Source organism: Amblyraja radiata, chromosome 12 (assembly GCF_010909765.2).
Source record: "Amblyraja radiata isolate CabotCenter1 chromosome 12, sAmbRad1.1.pri, whole genome shotgun sequence".
Taxonomy (NCBI): domain Eukaryota; kingdom Metazoa; phylum Chordata; class Chondrichthyes; order Rajiformes; family Rajidae; genus Amblyraja; species Amblyraja radiata.
In genome coordinates this window covers 24,137,172-24,165,145 of record NC_045967.1, presented here as the reverse complement: position 1 = coordinate 24,165,145, position 27,974 = coordinate 24,137,172, and the positions used below count along the sequence as shown (strand labels likewise).

The 27,974-nt window shown below is 42.6% G+C and overlaps 1 long non-coding RNA gene across 1 annotated transcript; it reads left to right on the top strand.

Annotated features, from left to right (window-relative positions):
- The first annotated feature begins 643 nt into the window (after positions 1 to 643).
- LOC116979385 lies at positions 644 to 16,335 on the top strand. The gene is made up of 3 exons (XR_004413698.1): positions 644 to 653; positions 8,573 to 8,576; positions 16,291 to 16,335. It is a non-coding gene; the product is annotated as an uncharacterized LOC116979385 (long non-coding RNA).
- The last annotated feature ends 11,639 nt before the right edge of the window (positions 16,336 to 27,974 follow it).

The window sequence follows — 27,974 nt, the reverse complement described above, 5'->3', positions numbered from 1 at the left end:
GGGACCGCAGCTATTTACAATATACATTAATAATTTATATGAAAGAATTAAAAGTAACATTAGCAAATTTGCAGATGACACAAAGCTGGGTGGCAGTGTGAACTGTGAAGAGGATGCTATGAGGATGCAGGGTGACTTGGACAGGTTGGGTGAGTGGGCAGATGCATGGCTAATGCAATATAATGTGGATAAATGTGAAGTTATCCACTTTGGTGGCAAGAACGGGAAGCAGACTATTATATGGATGGTAGGTAGACACAAAATGCTGGAGTAACTCAGCGGGTGAGGCAGCATCGCTGGAGAGAAGGAATGGGCGCCATGTCGGGTCGAGACCCTTCTTCACGTCGCCCATTCCTTCCCTCCAGAGATGCTGCCTCACCTGCTGAGTTACTCCGGCATTTTGTGCCTACCTTCAAGTTAAACCAGCATCTGCAGTTCTTTCTTACACCTTATATGAATGGTGTCAGGTTAGGAAAAAGGGAACTACAACGAGACCTGGATGTCCTTGTACATCTGCACTGAAAGTAAGCTTGCAGGTACAACAGGCAATGCAGAAAGCTAATGACATGTTGGCCTTCATAACGAGAGGAGTTGAGTATAGGAGCAGAGGTCCCTCTGCAGTTGTACAGGGCCCTGGTGAAACCACACATAGAGTATTGTGTGCAGTTTTGGTCTCCTAATTTCAGAAAGGACATTTTTGCTATTATGTAACTCCTCACATTTACATAAGTATTCAGACCCTTTGCTATGACACTCAAAACTGAGCTTAGGTTCACCCTGTTTTCATTGATTATCCTTGAGATGTTTCTACAACTTGATTGGAGTCCACCAGTGGTAAATTAAATTGATTGGACATGATTTGGAAAGGCACACACCTGTTTATATAAGGTCCCACAGTTGACAGTGCATGTCAGAGCAAAAACCAAGCCATGAAGAATCATTGTCCTTAGACAGGATTGTGTCGAGACACAGTTCTGGGGAATGGCATAAAACAATTTCTGCAGCATTGTAGGTCTCGAAGAGCACAGTGGCCTCCGTCATTCTTAAATGGAAGAACTTTGGAACCACCAGGACTCTTCATAGAGCTGGTGTTCAAAAGGGAACTGCAGATGCTGGAATATCGAAGGTACACAAAATTGCTGGGGAAACTCAGCGGGTGCAGCAGCATCTATGGAGCGAAGGAAATAGGCGACGTTTCGGGCCGAAACCCTTCTTCAGACTTCTTCTGAAGAAGGGTTTCGGCCCGAAACGTCGCCTATTTCCTTCGCTCCATAGATGCTGCTGCACCTGCTGAGTTTCCCCAGCAATTTTGTGTACCCTCTTCATAGAGCTGGCAGCCTGGCCAAACTGAGCAATCGGGGGAGAAGGTCCTTGGTCAGGGAGGTGACCAAGAACCCGATGGTCACTCTGACAGAGCTCCAGAGTTCCTCTGTGGAGATGGGAGAACCTTCCAGAAGGACAACTCTATTGCAGCACTCCATCAATCAGGCCTTTATGGTAGAGTGGCCAGATGGAAGCCACTCCTTAGTAAAAGGTACATGACAGCTCGCTTGGAGTTTGCCAAAAGACACCCAAAGGACTCTCAGACCATGCAAAACAAGATTCTCTGGTCTGATGAAACCAAGATTGAACTATTTGGCCTAAATGCCAAGCGTCACATCTGGAGGAAATCGGGCAACCTCTCATCACCTGGCCAATACCATACCTACGGTGAAGCATGGTGGTGGCAGCATCATGCTGTGGGGATGTTTTTCAGTGGCAGGAACTGGGAGACTAGTCAGTATCGAGGGAAAGATGAACTGAGCAAAGTCAATGTCCATCTACACCCAATCCTACGTTAGCACCATTTTATTCTCAGAAAAGGCTCATTACACCACCAACACACTCGCACTGATGTCACCGTTTGGAAACTACAAAGTTAGCCTTTACGAAAAAACACTGATAGACTCCACTCACCTTCACTCCCACGAAGATGACTAGGCTCCAAGATCCATTTCATTACAAACCTTTCCATGCCTCCCTTTTGGGACACCCAAACAGCTTTAATCCAGCTGGTTGATGTCTCTTGATCACAATGGAAAGAATAGTAAGATTAAACGAGAACTTACCAGTTTGAAGTTTGATCTTTATTTTATGAGGAGTAACGTTGAGGGATTACGTGAAGAACACGCCAGGACGCATGCGTGTTAATCTTCAAAGCAGCGGTGTGAAATCACAGATAACAGTAAATTAACTGAACATAGTAAGATTAGAGAAATAGGATACCAGTTGAACTTTATGATTGAGGGTGGGCGTGGAGGGCACGTAATCCCTCAACGTTACTCCTCATAAAATAAAGATCAAACTTCAAACTGGTAAGTTCTCGTTTAATCTTACTATTTTACTTCGGAGTCACGTGAGTGACTACGTGAAGATTTTAAAGCTCTGTGATTTCATGCCGTGGAAACGAGTCCAGGCGTCTTACACAGCATCAGTGGGCCAATGATGAGTGAACATTAATATTGCATTCAGACATGACATTGATATAGACATGTTGATGCCATTAATGAACAATAGTGGGAATCGTAACCTCCCTCAACCTGGAGGGAGTAGGAACCATACCTAACATAGAGTTGGCAAATACCCCCGATCTGGCAATGGGTTTATTCTGAATATTTGTACAGATTAATAGTTTGACCATCCTGCAGCCGCTAGGATGTGGTCCATAACCCTGCTGCTGAGGTATAGTGGTCCTGGTGGAGTGAGACTCAATTTCAATGTACACTCCTGTATATGCCAGACCCATTTAACCCTCTGGAGAAGGTTCGTAGAGATTCCTTCTAACGGGGTTTAATATAACTAACAATATTGCTAGTCAGAGTCTATGAGGCTCTTAGGGACCTTGACATACTGGTGTAGATGCGTGATCACATGCAACCCAAGGTCCATGGGATATGCAACATCTAGTTTGGTCTGTGTCCCTGTCTACTCTGCTTGACTAATCATAACAAAACATGTTATTATAGCCCGCAGATATGATCATTCTATCCAGTGTAGCAATGACTGGAACCGTAGCGCTGTACTCAGCGCCATGGCATAACCACTGGTAAGTGAGTTAGACCAAGGACAGGGATGTTGCTGGTGCCTATCGGCGAAGTGACGTAGCACAATGTTAACAACCCATATCTCTGCGTCCCAAGGCCTAGGAGGTTTTTAGTTGACGATACCCTTCATAATCTAGACGTCAGAGGGTGAGACCGGACAGAGTGGTTTATATTCTCCGCAGCCAAATGATAAGGAGGTATTTGAGGCACAGTAAATGGAATTTTAACTTGATGTTATAATCCCATAAAACTGAATTTCAATGTGTCAGTCATCCGTGCCGAGTTAAACGTAAAGAAGAATAAACAATACTTCCCATCTCCCATGCGGTTTGCTGCTATTTGGTGCTATCCCTGCAATCTGCAGTGGGCACTCATAATGCTTCTGGTTTGACAACCCGAGCCGCAGGAAACGGTCTCTCAGAGTCTGTAAGTCTATGAATTGATTATATCATGCAGAGGATGGTTTCAACATCACAACTGAACCAGCATCTTTTTTGTCCGGAAATAACCATGTAAGGTTGTATGCTCATTCCCCACATCAGCGGGAACCATGGGTATATAATCCAGGCAGACACTATGAAAACCCAGAAGCGGGAGTCTTGCTGAATTTTGCAAGACCCGTCTATTGAGGCCAAATGGAGGAAGACATAAAAGAACATTCCTCCCTCGGGACGACAGATGGCACAATGGGCTAAGTGTTCGGCTGGCAACCGGAAGGTAGCCAGTTCGAATCCCGCTTGGAGTGCATACTGTCGTTGTGTCCTTGGGCAAGACACTTCACCCACCTTTGCCTGTGTGTGAATGTGTGTGAATGTGTGTGAGTGATTGGTGGTGGTCGGAGGGGCCGTAGGCGCAGATTGGCAGCCACGAATAGCAGAGGTCTAATCTTTTGTCTCAGAGCTGATCCCAGACAAATAAATGGTTTGATTGTATCCTAATAATCAATAGTTTCAGTTGGTATCAACTTAATTTGAATGTAACTGGACGGGTGAGAACCTCAATTTCTCAAATATAGCTATGTGGCTGATAAGGATAATTTAGTATATTACAGTATGTTCAATATCATCCAGATTGGCCATGCCACTTATTTGTTAGCTCTGTGCAGTCGAAGCACTGATTGTAGTGATTTGGTAAATAATCTGGAACTGAAGTTAGCCCATTTTGCAAGCTGTGAGAGGAAATGATCACATGGAAGTTATTCAGAAATGTCTATACTGCACATGCGGGTTGAGGCTGTTGACAATGATCAGTCCACATCCCATATTGTGAGCCTGCCTTGAAAGGCAACTCCAACCATACCTGTTGTGCAGTATAAACTAATCTTATGTTATCCCAAACCAGTGTAAATATTCAATCAGTTTGAGTATTACCAACTTGTATCCATGACAAGAGACATCATCGATGTGGCTCCATACCTTTATCCGAATGGGAGGACTTATGCAACCCGACCCAGGAGCTGCCTCAACCGTGTGTGCATGATTTTGCACTTCTGCTCCTGGGAGGTCGAGCTCGAGTACGGGGTTGGCGCATCTTCCAGGAAGGCCGTTCTGGGCTGTGGCCTAAAAAAGACCTTTGTTCTGGTTGTACGGCCTTCAAGCGTTCACCAGCTTCAATGCATCGTGGTTTGCTGGTGGGTGCGTAGGGGTGCTGCCGCCGGAGATGTGAGGTCTTGTGTGATGATGTGGCCTTCTTGAGCCCGATGGCCCTCGTCGAGCTCCTGCTGCTGGTTGTGTTGTTCCTGCACCCCCTGCACACTTGTGGTATCTTCAGCCAAACCCCTGTCTTCAGAGTCAGCCCAGAAGTGACTCCTAATGCTTCCCTCTGTCGAGGGAGATGCATTATGCAGCCCTCAATAAGGTGCTGCCTTGGGCGTCCTAGGACCCCATGGTGACTTGAACTCCATATACCGGAGCATGTCACATTGGAGCATCTGCTCCATCAACCGCTCCATGCGGGATATGCGATCACAGTGCTCCCGCGTCTTCGGCCTGTCTGACTTTTTGCTTGGCCTTCCCGCTAGTCTGTGGTGTCGATTCCAACTGTGCAGGTGCCAGGTCGGAGACTGATGATCGATTAGCGGTCCTGGTGTAGCCAACCGCTGCTGACTGCCCACACTCCCGCGGTCCTCCGCAGTCAGTCTCCATTTGGACTTAGTCCATGGTTCCTTTCCTGTAACGCATCCTCACAGAAATGGAACTTAACAACCTGAGAGTAAAGAATTTACCTGCAGGTCCTGTTTTAAACCTTTTGCTGCGGGGTCTCGAGGTCCTTGTATGCAGCCGGGGTTCCCTTGTAGGTTCCCCCCCCCCCCCCCCCCCCTCCCGCCGTGCTGGGTATCCCCGGGGTTCCTGCAGCAGGGATATCCCCGCGGTCCCTGTGAAAGGGATAGCCGCGATATACATTGTCGGGTGGTATCCCCGCTGTGAAGGTGCCATTGGCACAAGTATGAAGCCGCTGGCTCCAACGCCAACGGCCCGAGAGACGACTTCTCCGCCGCCCGCTGCCCATATTTCGTGGTCTTTCAAGCGGCTGTATGTCGGGGTATCCCCGCTGTGTTTTCCCAGGTGCCACTGGCACCAGTATGAGGCTGCTGGCTCCAACGCCAGCGGCCCGATAGGCGAATTCACCGCCGCCCGCTCCCGCAGTCTTAAAAGCGGCTTTTGTCGCGGGGTATCCCCGCTGTGTTTTCCCAGGTGCCACCGGCATCAGTATGAGGCTGCTGGCTCCAAACACCAGCGGCCCGATAGGCGAATTCACCGCCGCCGCTCCCGCATTCCATGGTCTTAAAAGCGGCTATATGTCGGGGGGTATCCACGATGTTTTCCACCCCCAGGTGCCACCGGCACCAGTGTGAAGCTGCTGGTTCCAACGCCAGCGGCCCGAGAGGCGAATTCACCGCCGCCCGCTTCCGCATTCCGCGGTCTTTAAAGCGGTTATATGTCGGGGGGGGGTATCCCCGATGTTTTCGGGTATGCCCGAGGTTGTGACCGGTATTCCCTTGACTGGGTCCTCCGGACTTCGCCCCGGGCTTTACAGGACCTCTAAGTAGAGGTTCCTGCAGGAAGATAAAACCTGGAAAAAGTTTTAAAAACTTACCTTCAGGTCTGACTGCTGGCAGGAGAATCGAGTCCACCGTGCCAGTCGTACGCAATGCGTTAGACGATATTGACACGCATGCATCCTGGCGGGTTCTTCACGTAGTCACTCACGTGACTCCGAAGTAAAATTACCTTTTCAGCAGTCTTCCAAATTGTAATTACAAATGGGAGCCCTTTCAAAGTAGCTAGTTTACCTTCTTACCTGAAACTGCAAGCTCCAGCTAATACCTTCTGAACCTTCTGAATTTTGTCGACGGCAGGGCAGTACTCTGCATATCGCCAACTTGGACAATTTAAAATTTTTATCAAGCTAATTAAACAAGTCAATTAACCCACAAACATGTACGTCTTTGGAGTGCGGGAGGAAACCGAAGATCTTGGAGAAAACCCACGCAGATCACGGGAAGAACGTACAAACTCCGTACAGACAGCACCCATAGTCGGTATCGAACCCGGGTCTCTGGCGCTGCATTTTGCTGTAAGGCACCAACTCTACCGCTGTGCCACCGTGACTAATAGTTTCAATCCATCAGAATATCACTCTAGAAGTTAATAGATTTTACTGCTGAACTCAAAATATACTTGAAAATAAAATGAAATAGCCTCCACCTACTCCTCATTCACTCACCAAAGGCTACATTTCGAAGACCACTGCAGTCCAAGGAGTACTGTGGAAAATTCACATTGTGGTTTTTGCACTTCCCTTTTGAAGCTCAAACAGTGCTCACCCCTGTTGGCTGACTTCACTTGATCTCAGCAGTAAGCTTTCCAACTCTAATCACAATGAGATGACTTCAATTATTTGAAAGAGAAAATCTCAACGTGAAACATCGACCATTCCTTTGTCTACACAATTGTTGCTCAACCTGGGGAGGACCTCCGGCAGCTTGTTCTTTGTTTGAGATTCCAGCATATACAGTCTCATATCATTTCTTTCAGTCAATTAGCCTGACATTAGTAAGAAAAAATATATTTGAAGATCAAGACCACCGGAACACATGACCTACTGGGCAGTTATCCTTGCTCTCCGATATGCTTCTCAGACTTGTACAACGAAAATAAATATTTCAAGGTTCTGGAAAGATATCACCAATGGTGTCTCTGTCAAATCCTCCACATTCAACAGCAAAACAACATGAGGTTATGATTTAAGGCCAACTTCCCCAGCATTGACACCTTAATTACACTGATTTGATTCCATTGGGAAAGATACATCGCTGCATGCTTACTTCCAGACCCTGAAAGGTAATTCTATTCCAAGATTTGTCATGGGAAGACCCAACTTTCCATCAGAACAATGTCTTGCTTAGCCTTAAACAACCTTCCTACTCTACACAACACAACTATTACGTCTTCTGCAAACTTACTAATCATCCTCTTGCATTCACATCCAAGTTGTTAATAAATATCACAGGCAACAAATGTCCCAGCATCAATCCCTGTGGAGCACAATTAATTACAGATTTTTATTCAGAAAGATATCCCTCCACTACTATTCTCCGTCTCCTATCCCCCAAGCTAATTTTAAATCCAATTAGTCGACACACCTTGGATCCCATGTGCGTTAATCTTCTGGACCAGCCTACTATGTGGGAGCTTGTTAAATGTTTTACTTAAGACCAAACACACAAAATCTGCTGCCCGGCCATTATCAATGTCCTGTCATGCTTCCTTAAAAAAACTCAATAAACTAATCGTACTAGTTTCACTGTTGCATGCTGAGTGCTCGCTGAAAAATAAAATGCTGGAGGAATTCTGCAGGACAAGAAACATGGGTGAAGGCAAAGAGATAGCTTGCATTTTAGTGCATGGCCGTGCAACAGAATTGAGAGTGTGGAGGGGATGCTCTGGTCCCCTCTGATCATCAGAGGGGACCAGAATGACGACAGAGTGATCATCAGCCTCTGTCTCTACCTTTGTCTCAGGCACAGACAGAGGCTGATGGTAATAAGCGGAGACCCAAGACTTTGCAGATGTTTGGAGCTGATAAGTAAGGAATGTAACATCTGGAACTATATAAGGGAGGGTGGTTGGGCAGACAGAACCAATGACAGCACCCAGAGTCTCTTGTGTCTCTACATCCTCAGTTTACTCACAGAATCGTGTACTCATACAGCATGTAAATGGCTCTTGCCCTATTGAATCGAAAAGGACTACAGTAATCCCACATTATTCTTCCCACATTCACATTGACTCCTCCCAGATTCTACCACTCATCTGTACATCTGGAGAAACGTACAGGATCCAATTGGGCTACAAATTCGCAAAGTATTGGAAGCACCCTGAGGAAAGTCACATGGCCACTGGGGGATTGTGCAAATTCTACACCACTCCACCAAAGGTCAGGATTGCACCTCATTCAGCAGATATGTGAGGTAGCAGATCTATTAGTCATGTCTCTCTGTCCAATATTGTGTAAGGGATTGACCTGATATTTTTTCTTTCAACTTACAACCATCTCTTCCTTAGATTAGATGGGGCCCATTTTTGCTTATTGGAAGCATGGAAAATATGGATGTATATTGCTTTTCATGCAACTTCTTTAGGACTTCTATGCATACGGGTATGTCCCTACGTTCAAATTCTGCATCTCCCCACTCATGAACTTCAATCTCTATTTCTATTACATCAGAGGAGCATCCAGGAAATTTTGACACTGCATAGCATTTTGCTGGATGGAATAAGTAAAATTCCAGCAAAGATTTCTTTCTTGTCGAAGATGAGGGCAAGGCTTTAAGGTCAAAGCCAAAGTTTAGAGGCGATGTGCAGGGCAAGTGTTTTATGTAGATAATGGAGCGCATCTGGAACATGATGATGGTGGAAGGAGATACAATCGTCTAAGAGACTTTTAGAGAGGCGTATCAGTATGCAGGAAATAGAGGGATCTGGATCACATTCAGATAGAGGAGGTTAGTTTAACATGGCATCATGTTTGGAACAGACATTGTGGGCCGAAGGTTCTGTTCCTATGCTGCTCTGTTCAATTGCTTGCTGCACAAAATACTTGTTGACCCAACAAATTAAGAACATTCGTGCTTATTCGATTCTCACTGGACACAGCATTGCTTTTTTGCACTCTTCTCGTACCTTCCCAGGCACAGGATGCATCTGGGAAAGGGCAGAGATGAAGATTAATCATTCACAATCTGCGTCTTTCTTCTTCACTGTATCTCGTATTAAACCCTTGTGTTTTGCTTTCCTCCCTCAGCCTCTGAGACCCCATTGTAAGCATAATTGCTGTAAATACTAATCCTGGGCTTGACCATGTGATTTCAAGGCTTTTAGTGTTTGTTATCGTATTTAAGTGCCAGTTGCTTTTAATGATTCTACAGTTTCATTAGGTGCAAGCATGGCCATTAAATACATTTTATCCCACCACCTTAAATATATGAAACCATGGGTCAATAATCAAAAGGCTTCAACAGTACTCATTTAACCCTTGTTTAGTGCAGACGGTAATCTGAAGGCTAATATTTTTCTTTGACACAAAATAGCAATTAAGGAAAATAATTAGTTTTTAATGTGTCACTTATGGTTGCCAGGGAACAGTTGCCAACACTAATTTAGAGGGAAAGGCACAATAAAATTCACATCTCTACTTTGCAACTGCCATTTCCAGTAATTGAGAAGATGGGATGAGGAACCATGGGATACAATTTATATCTCCCCAGTTGACTGACCTGGTGAGTAACGAATGGATTCTAATCAGTGCCTCGAGCACTCGGATCCTCATTGCGGATTCCATTATACCTCATGTTGAGCATTAAATTACAGGTTAGGCATATTTTAAATGCAAGGTATGCTGGTGCACAAATAGACATTGAATTTGGTAATGTCTGCAATCCACTCCCAAAATATCAGCACTTTCAATTGTGACATTTCAATCAAGCATTAATAAACTTAAAATATCATGAAGATTTGTAACTTTTGGGGAATACAGGATAAACCTTTTATTAAAAAATCACACGTGCATTGGATCTTACAATAATAACATAAGATGTCAGCATCTGCGCAACTTCAACATTTTTGGAGGAGCACGAAGTTTCAAATGACTGATTTTCCAATGATTATCAAAAGTATCCATCAGTTCATAACTTGCCAATTAGAAAACAACGTACTTACTGTATAATTAGACAGCAATGGTTCCATTCTGTTATCATTGTCATTGTGAGCCTTCCTTAATCAGCGCCTTCAGGCAAACTCCTAATGTAACATTACTTGCTCTGCATGGGAATGTGTTCTTTCTCATTATTAAGCGGAGTAAGTAAACCTATAGCTGCTTGCCACATATCTTCCAGCCTCCAATATCAGTGTAGTGTAGCCAGTGCCATATTGTAGGAAATGCAAGAATTAATTTGCATATGACTTATTTAAAGCAATGAGATAATTTCCAGATAAACTCATGTTGACTATGAGATAAATACTGACATGGATGTCTGATAGCTGAATATCTCCATTTTCCTACTGGTGTTAAGTACAATAACAATTGTATTACTCTGAGATTCCTTGAAGTGTGGTTCTAGAAAATAGGACGGCACAGTGGCAGAGTGGTTGACCTGTTGCCTTACAGTGCCAGAGACATGGGTTCAATCCTGACTATGGGTGCTGTCTGTATGGAGTTTGTACATTCTTCCTGTGATCACACAGGTTTTCTCCGGGTGCTCCGGAGTTTCCTACCACATTCCAATGACATGTGGGTTTGTAGGTTAATTGGCTTCTGTAAATTGTCTCCAATGTGTAGGATAGAACTAGTATACGGATGATCGCTGATTGGCGTGGACTCGGTGGGCCAAAGGGCATGTTTCCACGTTGTATCTCTAAACTAAACTAAACTAAACTAAATAAAAGATTATATCATCACAGTTATTTGACTTTTCATTTAAACTTATCACTATTGACATTGTAGTAGCCATTTAGCTTAAATCAGTATGTTATAACTATGACCAGTTATCTTTAAATTTTATCTGCCTGTAATTATGTTGGTGGGCTAGAGGAAAGATTCCTTGAATGATATAATAATCTGCCACTACAGATATGACCCAATAAAAAGTGATTCTAACATGTAATGTTTTGTCTAATGGAAAATTATGCCTCTATCTGGTGAAGTAATATGTTACACTTTAATTTTTTCCTTCAATTTCTTTACCAAAAGTGTGCAAAGAACTGTGTCATCAACAAAGAGAACAATAATACTTTCAATGACATTCCATAGGTAGTTGAAGAACTGGAAATAAATGAATTAAATCGCCCTTCTGTGCAGAAATATTTGCAGATGCTTCAGCAAAAGGCGGCAAAGGCTTAAGACAGGGCGGCATTGTTACTGCCTTAGCGCCAGAGACCCGGGTTCCATCCTGACTATGGGTGCTTGTCTGTATGGGGTTTGTACGTTCTCCCTGTGACCTGGTTTTCTCCGAGATCTTCGGTTTCCTCCCACACTCCAAAGACGTTCAGATTTGTAGGTGAATTGGATTGGTATAAATGTAAAAACTATCCCTAGTGTGTGTAGGGTAGTGTTGATATGCAGGGATCACAGGTCGGCGCGGACTCAGTGGGCCAAAGGGCCTGTTTCCACGCTGTATCTCTAAACTAAATTAAACAAATTGTTTATGGTGCACAGCCAATTAAGTGCTATTGTGAAAATTATTATTGCTGCATTGTTAAATAATAGCTAGAGAACTTCTACAGAATGATTCCACAAAAACAATGTCACAATTAAGATTTAAAAATAATTTTGTAGAAGATAAATGTTAACAAAGATATTGGCAAGTTTTTTTTTCATTGTCAACATGGTGCCTTTGGATCTCAGTCCACCTGAGTGAGACAACAAAGCATTTGTCTAGTCTTTCAATTGAAAAGTGGCATGTTGAATGTTGCATCGAAGTTGCAATATTGTTTCAGCTCAGTTTAAGCTTCTGAAGTGGGACATGAATCCACACTCTACGTACTCAAGTACGATACTGCTTATATACGAGGCTTGCAACTGTGACGGGACAGTGACATTTACATGTGAATATTTGCTCCTTAGATACATGGCCTTGGCCTTAAAGAAGTAATTAAGGCCCTAACATTTTAACATGAGAGAGGATGGAAGGTCAAATAAAAGCCAGGCCTAAATAACAGCACTGTAGCTTTTTAGTCAAAAGTCCCATTCAAGTTATTGGAGTGCACCGTCCTCTCTGTGCACAAATTGGCTGTTGAAATGTCTTTGCTCAGTGACTACATTTTAGAAAACAATGTATTCGTCAACTAAGGAATCCCTTAAGCGGATTTACTTTTGTTAACAGAATGAGAGATGGGGGCCAGGTGAAAGATGAAAGTAAGTAAGAGGCGTGAAGAAAGTTGGAAGGACGTGGAGAGAGAAAAAGGCTGATAAATAGTAGCAAAGAAAATAAATGAGAAAACACACAGATAACATTGTTAATTGGCATGTTCCAAGGGAAATGCTTAATCAGTTTTCTGTCTGATTGAAAAAAAGCCATTTATTAAGAAGGGATCTTATCATTGATCATTTGCTGTCAAGGATTAAAATGGATATGAAGCCCTTGAAGGAGCATGGAGTTGAGATACACTTCAGATACGACTTCATGAATGGCATTCAGGCTTAAGGATCTGAATGACTGATTCCTGCTGTTGCGTTCAAAAGTGATGTATTCAATTTGTTTCCATTCTGCAATTTAAAAAAAGATATTTGAATCAGTGAAGTAAAACAGTTGTGCTTAAGGGAAAACTACAGGCCATTATATTTTGTGTAAATGATTCATTGCTGATATATATTTAAGAAAACCATAGGCAATTAGCTTTTATTTGATGCTTTATACAACATTACAGGGCTTGATATTGTTTTCTGCTAAGGGAATATCGTATTCTCAAAACAGAAAACGATATCAAATTTTGTTTTGATTCAGGCTTTACAACATATTATCTCAAAATACTTCATGCGAAACAGATTTCTGCAAAATATGGCATGTCACCAAGGTCTTGAATGTAGTCACATCAAATTAGAAATGATTATCTTTGAGGGATGGACTGCACTGCCCTGCAGTAATCCTCTCTCCACTTGGCTTTGAGCGGATCAGCAATAGTACAATAAATTGTTGTTTCTTGTCATATTCTTGTCTCCTCCATGGCTATGTCAATCTGCATTTTGTCAAGCTGAACGTGTAATGACTGCAGGACAATGCAGCCTGACTGGGTATTTCTTGTCCTTTATAGATTTATTTTCCTGGTGAATGTTTCCAGTTGATATTGTCTTTTAGTAATACTCTGAACCTTATGGCTAAATTATAGAAGTTTCTGTAATCTATTTATCTAATTTTTCAAATGCTGCAACATAGGTGGAAATAAAGGTGAGAGTTTTCTAAAGAGTGTGGAGTAATCATGGCATTTCCCCTGTGGTGGTTTGGTTTCTGATGAATCCCACAATAATCTGTCGTTTAGTTTTGAGCAACATACAAACCAGGCATTCATAGGCAAGCTTCTAAAAATGCAAGTCATGTGCAATCCTTTCAGATGTGATCAGAAAAAAAATAAAGCAAACATAAAATATCTTTGCAAACAAATTTGTGTAAAGTACTTTGGTAAATTCCTTAATAAGATTATTTTCTGTTTTATTTTGATTCCATTTTATATGCATCAGTGACTTAATGCTTAATGCTAAGTTTTATAAAAACACAAATTTCCATAAAGTGTAAATAATACAATACATGCAAGCCATGCACTGTGCATTGAAAAAAGGAACACCAAAACATTTAATTCTTCATTCTTCCTTAAGCACTTACATTATAAGTTGGGATCTTCTTTGAAATAAATGCCAGACATCTGCTTTCCATAACTAAAATGATAAGCCTTTCTGCTGCACACGCATGGTACCAATGCACAGTTTAGATAAAAATCTTTGGTCAAAACCATTAGGAAAATGAAAACATCAAAGGCAATCCTGCAGTGCATAGTGAGAGACGGGCAGGCATAATGGTCGGCTTCAGCTTTAGCAAATGACAGTTAAGAGTCCAAATCTCAAGGAACAAACAGCATACAACACCATAGCTGTCATTAATGTTTGTCAGTCAATAATGTTTGCCAGTCAACATTCACATAAGCCAATTACCTCCTTTGAATGAACTGCCAGTGTTCACAGATCACTTCGGCCACTCTGAATACCCAACAGCCAGGTGTGCGAGGAATCTAAATGAATTTTTATATTTATGATACAAGAAGCTGAGCCCATTCACTGCACACAAGAGGCTTACAGACCCCCAAACTATGCTAAGTCTGAATAACCCTTATCCAGCTGTGAGCTTTCAGATACACTCCACACACTGATGGGGATTTACCATATCTCTTGCCTTTCACATGAACAATTCAAGAGCTGCTTCCTTCCAATTAATCTCATCCAGCATTTTTCATCACTTTTTTTGGTCTGCATAGTGGTAAATGGTATTCCAGAAAAAAATGAATGTATTTGTGCTGTGTATGTGCAAAGTGACCGAGCACAATGGGGAAAGACAAGCAGTCCATGCACTTTGTAATGCACTTCTACAATGCACTTTTTGGATGTAGGCAGCTTTGCAGGACCAGCATTTATTCACTGTCCCTAATTGCCCCAAATTGCAATCCTTCTTTTGAAGGTGCTGTTGGCAGGAAGGTCCAGGTATTAAACACAGTGACAGAAGGGTGATATATTTCTAACTCAGAATGAAGGTGGGAATCAGCAGGTGGTGGCGTTCCCATAGATACACTGCACTCGTCTTTCTGGGTGATTTGAGAGCTGTCGTCACATTAGCTTGGACAAATACCTACAATGGATTTGTGGATGGTGCTCACTGTGATTCAGTGTGCGAGCGAATGAATGCTTATAGTGACGGATGCGTTGACAGTCAAAAGATCGGCTTTTTCCTGCATGATGTTGAGCTTCTTGAATGTTGCTGGAGCCTCATGCTTCTGGGCAACTGGAGAATATTCCGTGACTTGGAATTTGCCTCTGTGCCTTGTTGTGGTCATAGTATTTACTCCACCTTTTTTCCCCTTCACCTGCCTGTGCCTACCTGGATATGTACCCATTTATCCCTTCCCCCTCCCCTTTCACCTAGATTCCTTCCTCTGGCTTCAGATTACATGCCTCCTCTACTTATCATCTCTGGCCTTTGTCCAACCATCTGCCAATCAACCCGCTACCTCACCTGTACCCACCTATCACTTGCAAGGCTTTCTCCTGCCCTGACCTTTCTTCCAGCTTTCTCCCCCCCCCCCCCCCCTCCCCCACCATATCCCAATCAGTCTGCAGAAGGATCCAGACTCACAATGTGACCAATTCATATTCTCTAGAAATACTGCCTGTCCTGCGAAGTTACTCCTGCACTTAGCAACACCCCGTACAGAGGCACACGGATAGAGTTGCTGCTTCACAATGCCAGAGACCTGGGATTAATCCTGACTACGGGTGCTGTCCGAACGGGAGTTTGCACATTCTCCCTGTGACTGCGTGGGTTTTCTCCGGGTGCTCCGGTTTCTTCCCACATTCCAAAGACGTGCAGGTTTGTAAGTTAATTGGCTTTTGTAAAATTGTCCCTAGGGTGTAGGATAGAACTAGTGTATGGGTGATCGTTGGTCGGCGTGGAATCTGAGTTTCCATGCTGTATTTCTAAACTAAACTAAACAAAACACTTTGTATCTTATTTTATTTATGTGGCTATGCAGGTTGTGTTTCAGAACAATGGTCCCCCCCATAGGATGTTAATGGTAGGGATTTAATGATAGAAATTGCATTAAAATCAAAGGGTAGTCCAAGGGAATTACAAGGATTCAAGACTTGGTTGTATGGATTCATAACTGGCTTACTGATAGAAGACAGAGGGTTGAGGTGAATGGATGATATTCAGGCTGGAGGACTGTGACCAGTGGAGTTCTGTAGGGAACTGCGTTGGGACCTTTGCAGTTTGTGACATACATAAATGAGTTGGATGTTAATGTTGAGAGGTTGGTTAGTAAGTTTGCAGATGATGCCAAGATTGCTGGAGTTGTGCTCTGTGAGGAAGGCTGTCAAAGTGTATATAGATCAATCACAGAAACAAACAGAGAAATGGCAGATAAAGTTAAATCTGAGCAAGTGTGAGTTGTAAGGGGAAAATACACAATTAATGCCAAGACCCTTAACACCATGTACAGAGGGATCTTGAGATCCAAGGTCCATATCTCCCTGAAAGGTGCAACACAAACAGATAGGGTGGTAACAAACATGATATGTTTGCTTTCATTGATTGAGACTTTGAGTATGAGTCAGGAAGACATATTGCAGTTTTATAGAACTTTGGTGAAGGCCGGCTGCATTTGGAGTGTTGTGTGCAACCGTGGTCGACTGTTTACAGGAAGGATGTGGTGGCATTGAAAAGGGTGCAGAAGAGGTTTACTAGAATGATGCCTGGATTAGAGGTAGGACAGACTTGGACTATTTTCTCTGGAATGTCAGAGGTTGAAGGGAGAACTTATTGAAGCATATAAAATCATGAGAAGGTAGACAATCAAAATCTTTTTCCCAGATTGGAAATATTAAATATTAGAGGGCATAGCTTTAAGGTGGGAGGGGCGAAGTTTAAAGGAGATGAGGGGGCAAGATTTTTGCACAGAGGGTGGTAGATGCCAGAATGTTCTGCCATGGGTGATGGTGGAGGTAGATGTGATAGTGGTATTTAAGAGGTCTTTGTATAGGCACAGAGACATGTAGGGAATGGAGGAATAAGGATTATGTGCAGGCAGATTAGAATTTCTGTTGACATCATGTTCGCAAAGACATGGTGGGCCAAAGAGCCAGTTATATTGAAGAGCTATATTGTTCTAAGTTCTATGTCCTATAGATGCTTTGAATCTCCCTTGGTGGAAATGACCGAGAGATATTTTTGTGGCGTGAATGTAACTTGTCACATTTTAGACTGTCTAGATCTTGCCACATGCATATATGAACTGCTTCATTTTTGAGGTGTTTTAAATGGAATTAAACAATGTGTGTGCACCCTCAAATGCTCCTACCTCTGACCTTATAACAGAACATCGTCAATGATGAACCAATTGAAGGTGGCTGTGCCCAGGACATTTCCCTAGGGAACCCCTGTACTTATGCTCAGAGGTGGAGATGATTGGCCTCAAAGAGCCACAACCATCTTTTTATGTGTAAGCTATGACCCACCAGTTGACCGATTTCATCTTAATGTCTTCATTATCATCAGGGATCAATGCCAGTCACAGCCAAAAGCTGCTGTGAAGTCAATGACTCTAAGCCTCAGCTCAGCTCTGGCATTCAGCTCTTTACTCCATTGTTTGGACCAGATAGCGATAGAGTATGGAGCAGACAGGTCTTAGTGAAACGTATTTTATATTTCCAGCACCTTTGCATGGGCCGATGAGCAGATTACTTGCATGTGATAGCTGGCGGTTTGAAACTGACTACCCAGATGTATCACAGTTCTGCAGACCACCTTTTTGGAACAGTTGCAGGTGGGTTTGTATGTATTTTGTTTCACTCTGGCAGATACCTCTCAGCGAAAGCAAACATCAGGTGATGAAATTCATCATTGCATTCAGGGTGCCAGCTTAGTCTTTGGTTGTTTGAGGAACAGACCTTATGGCTGGTAGAAAATCATCAATGCTTTCTCTGTAACATCCTCCAAATGCAAATGTGGATCATCATCAGCATCCTCACTAAGGCCAGTACTGAGGACCAGTGTCAAGGCTTAGGTTATATTAAGTCAGCTCTTTTAGGCAGACCTGTTCTTTGCTTGCCCGGCACAAGATTCCTCAAATAGGCACTCAGTTCTGAGCTCCATTCGGTCCTGGTGAAAGGGATTATCAGGCAGACAGAAAAAAAAGATTCAGGGACGTGCTCAAAGCCTTCTAGACAAAATTCAGATGGAGGATGCTGGCATTCCTGTGCTTTGGACTGCCGATATGACATGAGTCGGGGAGTCGGAGACAGCTTCTCATGCACAATGATCTGAGGTGCAAAATTGGTCATGCAAAATCACTCCTGAACCATCAATTTCTCTACCAATATGGGGGAAATGTCCTTTGTTGCTGTTCCTGATTGCTGTCTAATACTCACTGTTGGGTATAGCAAAGAGCAAATGCGCCGCTTTCATCTTTTATAATTGACTCCTAAATCTTCCCCACCGTCTATGTCAGGCCCCGTTTTCTCTTTCCCTCCTTTCTTAAAAAGTGGGATAACATTAGCTACCCTCCAATTCATAGGAACTGATCCAGAATCTATAGAACATTTGAAAATGATCGCTAATGCGTCCACGATTTCTAGAGCCACCTCCCTAAGTACCCTGGGATGCAGTCTTCAGTCTTCAGTCTACCCAACACCATTTCCTGCCCAAGGTGAATTTCCTCCAGTTCCTCCGTCACCCTAGGTCCTCTGGCCACTAGTACATCTGGGAGATTGTTTGTGTCTTCCTTAGTGTAGACAGATCCAAAATACCTGTTCAACTCGTCTGCCATTTCCTTGTTCCCCATAATACATTCACCTATCTTCAAGGGACCCACATTTGGCCTAACCATTTTTTTTCTCTTCTCATACCTAAAAAAGCTTTTAGTATTCTCCTTTATACTCTTGGCGCTTACCTTCATACTTCACCTTTTCTCCCCATATTGCCTTTTTAGTTATCTTCTGTTGCTCTTTAAAAGTTACCCAATCCTCTGGCTACCTGCTCATTTTTGCTATGTTAAAGATGGGTGGGACTTTTGATAGTCGCCGTGCTGAAGAGCCTCTTTTTGTCCCTTACAACCCTGAAACTCTCTGACAGTGAGCTAGTAGTACTCAGAGTAAACACAGAAGATTCAACATATCCTTTCCTTAAAACACAGCAAATGGTGCAGCACAGGGTGATACGTATTTTCGGTTTGCAATTCCTCTGCAGTTCCTAATTTTCTGCCTCAGTATGTTTGCTGTTATTAGTTAAAATAAGGCCTCCAATTATATGGTATCTTTCATAGCTTCAGGACATCTCAAAGTGCTTCCTACTAAAGGAGGTTTTTGTTTGGAATCTAGTCACCGTTGCAATATAAAGAACATGGGGATCAATCTATGCAGTCGAGGCATCACAAACTGCATGTGCAGAACATTTATTTTAGACTAGATTAATTGGGTACCATGTTCACATGGGAGGGCTGGTTCCCCAATGCAATATTACACCTCTCCACCAATTCCAATATTGGTGGCCAGTGGGGGGCTTTCTGGACCGCTAGTATGGGTGTTGTGGGCTGAAGGGACAGTTTTCCAGAGGGCTAGTATGGAAATTGTGGGCCGAATGGATTCTTCGGCTGGCAGCTCAGTCACTCAGGCCTGGTGGGCTGGCAGCTCGATCACTCAGGCCTAGTGGGCTGGCAACTCAGTCACTCAGGCCTGGTGGGCTGACAGCTCAGTCACTCAGGCCTGGTGGCTGGCAGCTCAGAAACTGCCAGAAATACTGCCCAAAATAGGCGAGAGACTGTGAGAGAGAAGGGGAAGAGGGTGGAGAATCAATTTTGGACATTTTTCATCTTTTTCTGCATATCACAGCAATGAAGGAGGAAAGCCTATCCCGGCCTGAATCTCACAGGGAGCCAATGAAGGGAGGGAGAAAAATACTGGGGTGAGGTTTAATACTTGCAGGGGGAATACTTATTGATGGGCCGAAGGGACTCCTCCTGGGCTAGTCAAGGCCTGATGGGCTGAAGGGGCTCTTGAAAAAAAAATCTGAATGAAATCTCAGTGAAAGACACTTTTTCTGGACTTTTCCTGGCCTGGCACGGGCCTTTAGGGTCAAAACCCTCCTCCTGGGCTAATACAGGCATTTTGGGCAAAAGGGACCGGTTTCTTGGCTAAGAGGGGCCTTGTGAGCCGAAATTAATGGTTTCAGGCAGGCCAAACAACTCATTTCATTTCAGTTTCATCTCAATTTCAAGCAGAAGGCAGGCGAAATAACTCATTTCATTTCATTTCCATTTCCATTCCCATTTCATTTTCAAGTACAGGGCAGGCCAAACAGCTCATTGCATTTTCATTTCATTTCCATTTCCACTGCAGTTTCAAGCACAGGGCAGGCCAAACAGATCATTGCATTTTCATTTCATTTCCATTTCCACGGCAATTTCAAGTGCAGTGCAAGCCAAATAACTGATTGTATTTTCATTTCATTTCCATTTCTACTGCAGTTTCAAGCACAGGGCCAGCCAAACAGCTCATTGCATTTTCATTTCATTTCCATTTCCACTGCAGTTTCAAGCACGGGGCAGGCCAAACAGATTGCATTTTCATTTCATTTCCATTTCCACTGCAGTCTCAAGCACAGGGCAGGCCAAACAAATCATTTCATTTTCATTAAGGGCTAAAAATTCATTTATTGCAAGTACATTGCAGACTCACATTTCATTTGATTCACAGCTTAGAATCAAAGTTGTGGCCTCTCCCTCGTGATATACCAGAGTGACTGACTCACCTCCAGGCATCTGGTGTTTTATAGTCCTGCCCCCCCCCGCCCCCCTCCCCCCTGGAAGGAGCATCACCTTTACCATGGTGATTGACAGGCGAGAGGACCTATCAGTTGATCTCAAGATATTTTAAACACTCATACCTTTTTTAATTTTCATCGATTGGAAAAATCCTCAGGGCTGCCTCAGCGGATGATGACTGTGAGTAAGATGGCCAAATATCATAGCGATATTGGGTAGCATTTTTTCTAAAATCAATATACAGCGCAGACAGGAAGTGGTCAAGATGCGACATTTAGTTATATGGGCTTAGAGATAAATGTTGCTCAGATTAACATTGGACATCAGAACCATGTATCTCGGGACATCAGTAGCTGTCTCAATATGCTGTTTTTGCATCAGAGGGATGCACAAGCAGAGAGTGGGCAGAGAGAGTGGGCAGTGCTGTGATCGGTACATGGAGTGATTGCTTTTATTCCCACTGCATTGAAAACTCCACTGTAGAATGTAGGCCATGTAATAGGACTGCCTTGGGTTTTGACCTTGAAATAGTTAAACAGTCTGCAGTCTGTGCCGTGAAAGTAGCTCCTTTACTTTCTGCAAAATCGACATTGGGCCGAAGGACGTGTTCCTGTGCTATGCTGTTCTATGTTCCGTTCTATCAGGATGGAACAACCTTTGTTTACCTGGATAAATATTGTTGCAAAGGTACTCATGAAATCTGATAGCAATCTAGCTACTTATGCAGATATTTCATTCCTTCAGTACTTGCTCAAGATTGCCACCACTGGCATACTGGCATTGTGTGCCATTTTGGTTGCCCCATTACAGGAAGGATGTGGACAGGATCCAATGTCAGGATGCTGTCTGGATTAGAGGGTATTAGCTGTAAGGAGAGGTTGGACAAATTTTGATGGTTTTCTCTCGAACATTGGAGGTTGAGGGGAGAACTGATAGAAATATATAGAAATTTGAATGCCATAGCTCCGATGGACAGTCAGAACCTTTTCCTAGGGTTGTAAAGTCAAAGACTTGAAAATATAGGTTTAAGGTCAGAGGAAAAAGTTTAAAGAAAATGTGCAGGCCACGCATTTTTACTCAGAGAGTGGTGGGTGCATTAAAGGTGGTAATGAAGACAGATGTGATAGGGGCATTGAGGGATACAGATCGTGCGAATGCGGAGGAGATTAGTGTAACTTGGCATCAAGTTTGGCTTGGAGATTGTGGGCTGAAGGGCCTGATCTTGTGCTGTACTCTTCATTGTTCTAAGATGCAATGCAGCTATTTGATAAAGCTTCTTTCTCATCACTTAAACTTCTAGCACCTACAAAGACCAGAGCAGCAGGCAGATGGGAGAGCAGTCACCTTCAAATTCACCTCCAAGTCAGAACGTGCACTGATTTGGAAATATGTCATGTTTCTTTCATTGTCAATGACTCAAAATCCTGGAAATACATAACAGCTTTCTGGAAATGTCTTCACTTCAAACCTGTAAAAATACAATGATGCAGCTAGTGGAGCTGCTGCCTTACAGAGCCAGAGACATGGGTTTGATTCAGACCTTGAGTACTGTCTGTGTAGAGTTTACACGTTCTCTCTGCGACCACGTGGGTTTCCACTGGGTGCTCTGGTTTCCTCCTACATCCCAAAGACATGAGGGTTTGTAGGTTAATTGGCCTCGTTAAAATTGCCCCAACTCAGTAGGAAACAACATGTAACTCGCGGGAGGGTGATCGATGGTCGGCGTGGACGCGTTGAGCCAAGGGGCTTGTTTCCATCTGTATCTTGAAACAAAACTAAAATAAAAGAAGGAGAATCTCCTCCCCTCAAAGTAACCAAGTGACACCTGCATCCTAAGGAAACATAAAATGAAATCGGAAAATTCCTCAATCTTTGATTGAACCTACCTTCCTTAGAGAATATAAAGTGCCCAACGGGTCAGGCAGCATCTCTGTAGGCCATGGATAGGCAACCATGGATAGGCTGGGACCCATCTTCAGACCCTTTTTTTGTTGCGTGTTTTCTGGTGTATATTCTGGAATTGATTAATGTATATCAAAACCAAATCATCATTCCAAATTATATGTACATCCCAATTTAAAATCAATATTTAAATATCATGTATTTATTCTTCTGCAGTGCCTTTTTCTTGTGCATCGTTGACTGCTGGGGATAATGACAGAAGCTTCTTCGTGGCGATCCCTGGAAGCGACGACGCGATGCACTCTGTGACGCATCGGGCGACAATTCTGTCAACATGTAGGATGACGACAGAAGCCAACAGCGAGCTACATCGTCTGACACACGAGCAAACGAACGGATGTTGACTGCTATATTGCTTTCTAGTCTTAATATTACTTTACATTTTTATCCAAAAAAAATCACATTCCTAACTTTACGATACTTTTTCAATCCATCACTTGTGCCACTTTGGATCAGGTAATTGACTCTGAGTATAACTTGGAGCCACTGACTTATGGCTCAAGGGCATGAAGGTGCCAATGAGTCAAGATCAACATCTTAACCATTCTCGATCAGTTAGTGCAGTTCAGATGCATCTTATGCATTGGTTTGTTTCACTGTGTCTGTTTGTACAACGTTAGCTGTACAGATTGTGCAGCACGGGAATACAATTCATTACCTGAAAACAGAAGAACACAAAACCTGTGCTGCTGAAATGAGAAACCAATATTTATTTTCCCACTACCTCTGATAGAAAGCTCTGGTACAGTTTGTTTCCAGAGATGTGTCTTAGATATGCTCTAAAATTTATTTTACGATGCGTGTTCAGTTCAGATTGCTGACCTGGAGTGACCTGGGTCTGAGGCAACTTACTAATAGAGTAAAGATTCCATTTAGACAATGGAAGTCATTAACGGCAGTGCTGTGAATTTAATGAGGAAGAAAGACACCACTAAAATTGGAACAGCATTCTCCTTCTATATTTGCCCGTTTTTGGTCATTTATGCTTTTGAAATAAGGCCAAAGTTGACCCAAATTTCTTTCTGCATTGTGACTGAATATCTGAATCTGTAATATAAAATTCTTGAGATATTTCAGTGTTCTCATATCAACATTCACTGGTATTGGTTTACTTACTGCCTGTGGCCACAGCAAAAGCTGCAGCCTGCAGTCTTCATCTTGGTTTTCAATCTACCCAGCTATATGGTCAGCCTTGACATAGAAATATTGAAGAGCTGCCTGGGTTACTAAAAACTTTTAAAATACTTCTAGAGATCTAAAAAGTATGGTTCCAACATTGTAATAAAATGCACCATTAAAAACACCCTTCAGTCATACAAAGGTAGACAAAAAAGCTGGGGAAACTTAGCGGGTGAGGCAGCACCTATGAAGCGAAGGAATAGGCGACGTTTTGGGTCGAGATCCTTCTTCAGACTTTGATTTTTCCAGCATCTGCAGTTCATTCTTAAACACTTCAGTCATACAATGTTACTGTCATCATTGGCCAAGCAATTCAGCCTCTGCAAATTTAAATTGTGTTCCCCTATTTTGATTTAATCCTTATTTTTAATTCTGGTATGCTCAAAGTCTGATGGGTCAGTAAGCATTCAAATAATTTTTTTTAAGTCAATTCAATATGTGGTTGAATTTTAAAAAAATACCCCAGAAAAATGGACTGAGAGTATAAAAATACAGAATAACACGCTGTAGGCCAGACTGTCATGAGAGAAATGAATCCCAGTATCAGCTTCAGAATGAACTGTATGTCTGTCTTTGGAGACAATTACATTTATTGTTTAACGCGGAAGTTTTCTTTGATAGGTGGCCTGTCCTTTTCACTGTAGTGACTGAAGCCGAGAATTTGATTGAGGTCTCACTGCTACACTGAACTGCTTATTTGTACCATCAATCATAACATCATGTCACTGTTCATTTGGCAGGGAAGGAAGCCGAGCGATGTCAAAGGAACCAGCACTAAACCCACTTGGTATTTTTACTCTGAACTGCTGCACTACTGTAGTCACATGGAACTGAGTGAACAAATCCTGACAGCATGGACTGATGCAAATTTCAATTGGTTCAAAATCACCATGGTTTATTCATTTCAATTACATATTTGAAAATGACAAGCCTCCCCGTTTTGAAATATGTGGACAGGGCACATTACAAATGTGCAAATAGCTTGAAAGATGCACAATACCAGAAATGTACATCCATTGCATTTGACTGAGAAAGATGTGTTAATCTTGCAGACAGGACCTGCATCAGCCAATCCTTTATTTGGTGTAATGTGCAACTAGCTTTGTGTGCATCACGTTGATTTCGCAAATCCTGATTTGTGCTGATCAGATATCCATATTCATTTAAGGCCAGCTCACATAATAGGGTTTGGCAAAGTATTGAAAGCCGATTATCGGCTTCCCACTCACCCAAGCAACCAGTAATATTGGTGTGAATACTTTATAATCTGTATATTGATGAGAATATTGAAAGGTAAATTATGGAAATATGGACTTCAATAAATCTTGGTGGTAAGTAGCAGAATGTAAGGGATTCCTGTTTTGCACCGAATGAATAATATTGCACTGCTCAGCAGAAGGTTCCTTAAAATTTAAATGTCAGAAGTCAACATCAGTGATTACAGATGGATTGCTCAGACGTCGGAGACTTGTGAAATAAATGCTTTTTAAACTCTATAAGGCACCTACAGTACATTTCTTTGGCACAGCACAATATTCTCCTCTGATTTGCCTCCCTCAGCTAATCTTCTTCCATTCACAATGTGCACCCAATGGAACCTAGAAAATTGCCTTAAGCATTTAAATGACTTAGTGGCAAGAAAATCACGGCATCAGGGAGCATATTATTGGACTAACTATTGGCATGTTAGAGGTGCAGAATACCTAGTTTTGCTATAAAATCTAAGTTGTAAAAAATCTCCTTAGAATGAACTGTATACAATTTGGAAATTTAGCTTGCAGCGTTTTTATAACAACCCATTGGAATTTTATCTGAATCCCAATTGCTAAAAGCACTTAGATATTTTGTACATATGTGATGCACTCCTGTAAATTTGATTCCTGTCCTCCAGGTGTACGACATACATACACACGGATGCTACTGTGCACTTCTGTGATATCAATCAGCCAGTAGTGTGCAATAAAGCTAACTAGAATGAGTTTCCACTATGCATGTATGCCTCATGAACAGCGTGGGTCTATCCTGCAGGAACAGGTATTATCTGCAAGAATAAAACCTGCTTGTGTGATTGAGAGCCATCTTAACCTATGCTACAACCAGGGAGAACAGGATCAGAGAATCTCTGAGGATGTATCAATCTATGTTCAGATAAGTCCTTGTTTGTCTTCAAAACTGATCATCCCACCACTGATCTTCTCCCTAGTATCCATCATTTTGTTTCAGACTGAACTTCTCTTTGCCTTCCTCAAAAACCTCCAATATGCTTTTCCCTCTTCATCAATTCTTTCCCAACCACACTCTTTCTCCCATCCTCCCCTTTATCGCTTTCTTGCCCCAGCAATCTGCTTCCCATTATTCTGTTGGGATTCTCCACCAGTCATCATGGTAGAAGATTGTGAACAAAAGGCCTTTGTATGTTTGTGGATGCATGAGTCAAGAATTTCCTATCCCCCTTTGTCTTTTTTTACGAAACTAGAACAGAACTCACACAGTGAACTCACAGGGGTTCTTCAACATTAAACATAAGTAGTTCATACATTTTTCCTGTGCTCTGAAGGCAAGCTGAAGATATCTATCTCCAGAAAAGCAAACAATCCTCTCATTTAATATTAGAATGTAATCTTGTCACAATTGCTCTAACTTGGCCTGTTTTAGTCCACAGATGGTATTTCTATTGTCAGTGCTGTGGTGTGTCAACCTGAATATATTTGCTTTTATTTATAATCATTACTTTGTTATGTAGTACTCAGTGATCATGCCCAGTCTTGATGAAGAATCACCTTGTGTTCATGTGACCTGCTGTTCGCAGCAGGGTGCCTCATTAAAAGAAGCAGAATGGAAACAAATGCAGAGATGAATTCAGAGTGAGGACCCAGAGATAGAACAACAACAGGAAAGAGGTCAGTGCTGAAGAAGAATGCGCCAAACCTCGTTAGCGAGAAAATGAGTGATGTATTTTGGAAGTATCAGGAAACTACAGACCCAATGTATGGTAGAAAATGTCAAGTGGGAACACATTTTTTGGAAGAAACTATCAGTGCACTTGAAGATTAAAATGAGTCTTTTGACGTGGTAGCTTTCAACAAAATGTAAAGTACTAAGTAATGAACACCACTATCCTTCTGATTTCCCACTACGCCCTGTTTTGCACATGAATTCTCTACCACATAACCTCTGCTAGCCATCCATCACCCCTCACTTACTACCCAGAACTGAAGGCTACATCATGTCTGGTAATATTATATTCAGCAATGACTCAGGTGATTAAAAAAAAAACACATTCTGGGTGAGCCAGATTTCAGAGAATCACAATACCAGGCTGATCAATAACATCTTCAGAAAATCATGTGCTTGTAAATTTGACTTGTGACATTCACCTGCTACTGTTGAGATGACGAATATAGAACTAACATCTAGAAATGGAGCCGTGGATAACTACAGCACGGAAACTGCCCTTTGAAGGACCAAGTCTGCAGCAACCATCAATTACACATTTTTAAACAAATCTTTCCCTAGCCCATTTTATTCTTCCCATGTTCCCTTCAACTATCTCTACATTCTACCACTCGTCTGCACACTAGGAGCAATTTACAGTGGCCAATTAAGCAACCAACGTTAGGAACTTTGGGATATGGTAGAAATCTGGCACACCCAGAGGAAGCACATGTGGTCACAAAGAGAAAATATATATCCCACATAGTTCCAGAAACCAGGATCAAAGCCAGGTCGCTCGAGTCACGAGGGACGAGGCAGCATAATGGCTTGAGCAGTTAGTACTCAGTGTGCGAATGAATCTTTTGTTTGAGGGCCCTGACTAGGAAATTCATGTAAACAAATTCCAAGTCATCATCATCTGCTGACAAACCCTCCATCTAAAATACGCCCTTCATGCATGTGGTCTGCCAAATTTGAACTTAGTTGTGTGTAATACGGGTGGTGAAAGGCAGACTGAGGTCACGGGATAGAGAAGCATGGTGCAAGGCAAACGATGGTTGAAGATCACAAAGATCAAGATTTTCATTACTTAGTGTTTTACGTTTTGCGGAAGATTGCCACATCAACAGACTGAATGTAGCCTAGCAAATCTATTGCCACCTTGCCATCTTCCAGTAACAATGTATCTCTAATTTCCTGGTGCCATTACCCACTGACACCATTTTGTAGAAACTCCAAA